This window comes from Myotis davidii, unplaced genomic scaffold, assembly GCF_000327345.1.
Source record: "Myotis davidii unplaced genomic scaffold, ASM32734v1 scaffold488, whole genome shotgun sequence".
Taxonomy (NCBI): Eukaryota; Metazoa; Chordata; class Mammalia; order Chiroptera; family Vespertilionidae; genus Myotis; species Myotis davidii.
In genome coordinates, this window is record NW_006300365.1 from 245,409 (window position 1) to 252,949 (window position 7,541).

Consider the following 7,541-nt stretch of genomic DNA (forward strand, 5'->3'; position numbering starts at 1 on the left):
ATAGGATGATGACGAGAGATATGTTAAAGAGGAAGGCAGGAGTCTGTCATAAAGTAGCTTGCGTGGAATTTTGAGGAATGTGAACTTAATTTTATAGGCAGGATTAAGAGGTAGTCACCAAAAAGGCCTTAACACTCCCCCCAGCTTGGATAAACTTTATACCTAATTCTTTATTCTAGGCCCCGGGCTTTCTTTTTCTTGTAACATTTACTTTAGAAAACTTGTACTGGTAAATCCTTTTCTGCCCCTTTTGAGATATAAATTTCTCCCAGCCTCTTGCCAGTTTAACAACCAAGGAATGTCATTCTCAAGGAACTGAAAACCATCACTTTGAAATGTAATTTTAAAGAAATACAGTACCCCTATCCTCCAGTCTTTGTGGGGGAGTAGGAGGCTAACTTAGATGGTGCCAATTAGCAAACACAGATGGCCTTATTACATTGATCACCTCCACACTAGTGTCTTTCTGTACTTTTCCACTTGCTCACTTCAGTGTTTACAAACTCTCTTGCCTTTTGTTTCAGTAGAAGTGTGTTTAATTTCACTCCCATATTACAATAGTCTTGAATAAAGTCTCCCTTGTTTGTTTAATTTGTCCACTGCAATTTTTCTTCGACAGTAAGAAGAAAAATAAGGAGGTCATTTTAGCAATCCACATGGGAACTAGTAAATTAACATAACTTGTTAACAAAATTCTAAGAGAGAAAGAAAAGGTAATCACCTGAAGTGGCTCCACATGTTTTGGGATTTGTGGGGATGAGGTAGGGACTAAGAAAAGAATGCTACATGCTGCGAAGGCAGATTAACTGTAAAGACAATCAAGTTTCAGATTCAGCGTCTCATACTTCCTCAGTCCCTTGCAAATACTAGGAACCTAGCAAAGTATTCATAAAATCATATTCTTTTTGCAAACTTTGCAAAAATAAGATATTTGAACTGTAATCAGGAAGAAAAGTTTCTAGTTTTTTTCTACTATAACTTCCCATATGTTGCATTTTCTTCCCATGTCATTGTATAGAAAGGAGCATTAAGGATGCCCAGGTAAGAAGAAGCTGAGCTGGGAATATGCCAGTATTTGCAACTTGGGAAGAAATTTTGGAGTATTTCAGTGAAGAAAGAATAACAAAACACCTGATTTGGATTTATATAAGCTGTACAGGCATATCTTATTTTATTGCACTTCTCTTTATTGCACTTCACAGATGTAGTAGTGTTTTACAAATTAAAGGCAAAACCATCAACAAAAAGATTACAACTTGCTTTATTGCAATACTCACTTTATTGCAGTGGACTGGAACCAAACCCACAAAATCTTTGAAGTATGCCTATACTTACTCTTTCATCTTTAATTTTTTAAATTTAGGTTTTAAAAAATGGAATATAAAACAATAGTGATAAATTTACTAATGAAATCAACAGATAATATACATTATTCTGGCACTGAAAAGTGACTTCTACCAAAAAAAGCAAAAGATAATATCCAAGTCACAAATTTTTAAGAGGAAAAGAGAAAGTGCAAACAGAAATAATTAGATTTATTTGGTACATAAATTTGTGAAAAGGAGTGAATCATATGAACACATTGGAAAAGAATTTAAATTTTTGTCTGTTTTGACATATCATTATTGACAAAATAATATAAAACTTATGATTCAACATTATAATGCAGATATGACAACAAACCAACTAAGGCATATCACTAATTCAAGAGTATGTAAAATTAATCACTGCATAAGAAAATGTGAAATGTTCTGAAATCTTACCATTCACATAGGAACAAATTTGAGAGGTTTTCAAAATTTGTCAACAATCTCAAAAATTCACATGACATTCCCAATACCAATTGAACCTAATCAAAACTTATAAAGTGATCAATAATAAAATAATTTTCATTCACCCACAAAAAAGATTAAATTATCTTTCTCTTCTATGAAAAATTGATATAACAAAATCATTGTCACATAAGGAAGGCATCAGTGAGCAAAAAATTGATTGGGAAAATATATTACATAGATCTATCAGTCAGTTAATAAAAATATAACATTTTCTGAATTTCATAATGTTTGTTGTATATTTTAAATTTTTTATTTGTTGGTATTTATTTTCTCATTCTAAATAAATATCCAATTTCATACATAATGTATTATTTGGGTTCCCAACAATTGTCTAAGCTTTAAGCCTCATAAAAATTGGATGTACTGTTAAAGACCATCTCAGATTTGTAGGTGTGATGGTTAATTTTATGTCAACTTGACTAGGTCACAAAGTGCTCAGGTACTTAATCAAACATTATTCTGGGTGTTTCTGTGAGAATATTTTAGGATGAAATTAACATTTAAATCGTTAGACCAAATAAAGCAGATTGTCCTTCATAATGTAGATAACCCTCATTCAATAAGTTGAAAGCCTAAATAAAATAAAAGACTGACTTCCTCCCACCCCCATTAAGCGGTAATTCTCCTGCTTTTCAGTCTTTGAACTAGGGCATCAGCTCTTCCTGGTTCTACAGCAGCTGCCAGCTTTCTGACTCAAAGTTGGACATCAACTCTGCAGATTTCGGCCTTACTAGCCTCCATAACTGCATGAGCAATTCCTTATAATAAATATATTTATGTAGATAATTTGTAATATATCTCCTCTCCTTGGCTCTGTATCAATATAAGAAATATTCAAACCTGTGAAGAATTTTTGTGAGTTTTGAGCCAAACTGTCAACAATTGCCAGAAAGCAAAATCTCAAACAGATTGAGATAATGTTCCAGAGAATGGCAGTTTGTATCTTATTTTATACATTACAATCAAAAGAGAAGATGTAAGTGAGTTACATGAAAATCGTTGGTCATGGATTAGGGAGGCAGGAGGAAGCAAAGTATATGTGTATAGGGTGGGTCTGGGACTGGATAAAAAGTAAAACGCTAGACATATACAGCTTTTACATAAATGAGTACGGGATAGTAAATAGTCAACAATTGACATGATAAAAATAATAATGAGAGGTTTTGTAGTCTCTGGTCTGGTGCATTGGTTGTACTCTGAGGGATTCAGAAAACAGGATGTTACCCTGACATTCCAAAGGTATGTTATCTTAGATGCGAAAGACAACAGACAGGTTCAATTAAGGTAAAGACTGACTTTTATCAGGGAGATTCTAGTCTAGGCCTTGACTATCTGCCATAAACTGCTTTTAGTTGAAAAGTTTTAATTTCAGACCATCCTTTGTGGTGATTTTAGGCCTCTGAGTTTGCAAGGCCACCACACAGGCTTTCCCTGAGCCTGTCAGGTTAGCATGTGGCCCCATTTTGTCCACATTCTATTTCTCTGACGAATCCTGACTAATACAGTAGGGTAAATAAGATGATTTCAATTTCAGAATTCAATTTCAGCCTAAAAAATATCATAAATCAAAATTAAAAATCCCCTCAAAAATATTCTAACTGGTATCATTGTAATTAACTAACAGGAAAGGAGTAAGGGGAAGGTCAGACATTATCGGTATGTTCTTTGCAAAATATTGGGGGGAAGGGACTGTACCAAGGGAAGATAGATGCATGTCCAGTGAAGTTGGGGTGACACAGGGAAGGTGCTTGCTGTCAATCAAACCTGGGAAAAGAAGTCATTGGCCATAATGGGTGTGGCCACTGTAAGCCCAAGAAGATTTGGGATACTTAACCCTCTAAACAAAGGAGTTCACTCTTTTGTGTGCTCTTGGCTTTCTTGGCTCCTCTTGGCATGCTTGGCTCATGCCTCACACTTGGCTTCCCTGCATTCACGCAAATAACCTATGGACCCCACACACAGTGCACTAATGGACAGTAACTAGCCTGATGCTGAACTGGACCAGGCTCTACCATGGAAAGGAAACTCTGAACACTTTTGCTTCTATCTTTACTAAAACCCCAGCTACACTTCTCCTATGACTGCAGTATGGGAAATGGGACTTTAGAATCGCAGGGATGTAATTCTGAAGAAATAAAGATAATTCATTCTCCTGTGTGAGTCTCAAAAAAATTCCTTTTCACACAATATCATAAAGAACTCCACCCCTAGCAGCATCCAGTGCAGAAGAGGTTCCCAAACTTTGTTTGATATCATAATCATTCTTTAACTCTTCCTAAATAGCTTGGAATGGGCATAATATTATAAAACCATAATATTGAGCTTGGAACTGAAATTTGTAAAGAAAAACAGTACCCCTATCCTCCAGTCTTTGTGGGGGAATATATCCTGTCTGATGGATGGTGTGGGGGAAGGGTGTCATATCCCAACTCTGAATATTTGATGGAATCCCTATCCTCCACTAGAATGCAAACTCCATCATGGAAGGAACTATTATCTTTTTTGTTGTTCTTAATCCTCACCTGAGGATATTTTTCCATTGATTTTTTTTAAGAGGGAGTGGAAGAGAGCAGGAAAGACAGAGAGAAACATCGATCTGAGAGAAACACATCGATTGGTTGCCTCCTGCACACACCCTGACCAGCACGGGCTGGGGAGGAATCTGTAACTAAAGTATGTGATTGGAATCGAACCGGGGACTCTTTGGTCTGTAGGCTGATGCTCTATCCACTGAGCCAAACCAGACAGGGCTAGAAGAAACTATATCTTGATCAGTGCTATACTCCATACTCAATTAATATTTTGAAATGAAAAAAGAAATAAGCAAACCCTCTACAAGAAACATGCATAGTTTGATATGCTATATACATTGCTAAAAGGCAAATGTGTATTCAAGTAAATAAATAGCAGACCAGGCCAGAAGACGGTGTGCCTCTTCAAGAAAGAGGTCTCCACCTGGCCCCCCATGCCTTCTAAACTCATATTTCTTGTATAGTATTTTTATTTGTGCATCGGCCCCTTCTTCAGATCCTGAACCCAATTGCGAAAGTCACAGCAGAGCATTATTTCATAATTTCTATATTTTTCCCCTTGTGAATTTTGACATTATACTTGTTTAAGAAAGAGACTTGAGAAAAACAGAGCATCAGAGGAAGAAAGAAACAAAATAGAAAAACAATCTCTGGGAAACAATGCTAAAGCCCACAGATTCTAGTGTGATGAACTTGCAGACTGCACCATATTGCACAGTCTTTTCCAAAGGGATATGTAGACATAAACATATTTTTTATTTGCCCTTTTCCAATAGTGAGTATAATATAATGGATTTGTGTTTCATGAATTGGTTCCTAAATCATTTCATAGAAAACTAAGGGAGGAAAGAATGTAATTAATGTCAGACTTTGATATGAGTATTAAAAGTTCTTTAAAGTCCATCTTATGAGAGGTCATGAATATAATCTTTAGTAGTGTATAAAATGTAGTAATGACCATAAAGTTATATTCTGTAAAACTGCAAAGATACTAACCTGCTGCTACTCACTTATCAGAGGCTAGGAAAAGAATAATCTTAATAGTACTTCACGGAGTTGAGAAAACCAGAAACTCAGCTCTCAAGATCAACTTGAAAAATGGTCACTGGAGTCCAAAGGAACATAATGTGGAAATAACTAAAAATCTAGGTCATTTGAGAGCTTTCAAAGCAGCAGCAAGGACTAATATTTTAATATAACAGAACATCTGAATCACATGAAAATCTAATAACATAAATATAATTTTAATTTAAGGGAAATGAAGCCCTGAGATGCTCCTTGACTAGTAAGTGGCATAGTACAGCTGTACTGGCCTCCAGTCAGAGAAGCTAATGGAAAAGGAGAACAGCTCAGGAGCACGAAGCAGCTCACCTCAAAAAACAAAGTGGTTGTGAGAATACCCAACATCTGTGACCTAAAAAAACAGAACAGGTTCCATTCTTACCATCAAGGCAATTTGTCCACATTTAGTTCCCATGCAGAAAGCAAAATAAATGTGAGAATGGCAGGATAGGAGTGACCTTAATAATCTGTGTCTACTTTAACATGTTCAAATCAGTTTCCTCCTTGCAGCAGGTGACCTCTGGCTGGAGAAATTAAATAATGCTATGGTTGGCCTGCTTTCAGACCTACTGCAAACCAGGTGAGCAATAATAACTTATTCTGGGATATATGGACTTTGTTTTCCTCTGTCATAAACAGAAAATATTTCAGGAAATCTGTACCTCAGTGAAATACAAAGGATGTTTTGACATTTGGGAATCACAGTTTTTCTCTCAGGAATATAGATAATAAGCCCACAAATGTTTTGGCAGTTATATAATCTTAGTATTTATTTCCAAAATATTTATCAGGGCTGAAACATACTGTTAGTCAGATGTTTTTACTAGTCTGTATGGTCTTTTTAGAACAAGTTTTAATAAAGTTTGTCTTCTCTTCTGATCTCTTTAGAAAAATGTTGCTTCTCAAGAAACAATGCAATATTCTTGACTATGTCTGGTTGCAAACGATTACTCCAAATTACATTTTTCAATATACTAGAGTATTGGTCATATAACAGTAAGCCTCATAGTTCATATTCATTTTCCAAGTTTTATGCCTAGAAATCTATAAGGATTTCTTTTCTGCCTTGTCTACTTTTCTATTTACATCTGCCCACCACCAGATGTTATTACTTGACATGGCATTGTATATCATTGCCACGTAGGTGGCATAAAGATTTATGTCCTATTCATGAAGAGTTGACAAATTCTATTTCATTTCACAATGGATGAATGCAAATCACTTGGCCTTAATGTTTCAAAAACAAAGTTATTACTGTTTGGCATTCTTTTTGGCTTGAAAAATGTTTGGCCTTTTGTACACACACAGGCACACACAGACACGCGATATTTTGTTCTTTGTAGGTTGGTTGTATATTCTGGAGCTTGGACTGCCTTTATAAAGCCTTGGGCTTCAATTTTCTTGCCTTAAGATCAGCATTATTAGGCAAATAAGCATGGCTTTCCTTTTCATTTGCATTGCTTATCTCCAATGTGTGATTTCTTTTTCTAGAGCACTAAGTTATCAAGGCCTCTAATTGATGCAATTGCTGTCTTGCATATTGATTTGTAACTGACTTTCTCATTTGTCTTTAAATTCTACCTTTCATAGACTGGAGTCATTCCCAAACATATCAGATTATATCATTTCAGAAATCAGATAGTTCTTTCAGCCTCAGGCCTCTCTATACATGAACTACTCTGCTTTGTGTAATCTGTTTACTTTCAGGCTTAAAATATATTTTAAGCCTTACTTTGAATATGGCATGGAATTGGCAATGGGCTCCTACATAGCAGTTTAATTTTATAGCATTAGTAAGTCTTTAACATCTAAGAAACACTGGAACGGAGTCAAGGACTGGGTTATATGATCCACACTTGCTCTATTATCCCAGCAGTAGTCACAGAAAGTACTCAAAAATGCTTTTTAAGTGATACAGATAGAGTGGCTTTTGGATGACATGCAGAATAAACATCTTCACCAGATACTAAGTTTTACTTTGAAAATATAGAAATCCAGGGATAATTTTATCCCAGATTTGGCTTAAAAACCCATCTATTTTTTCTAATTCTGAGTCCATTTTGGTAAAGGTAATAAACCAAATACTAGCATTATCTTAAGCAGGTGGAGCGGT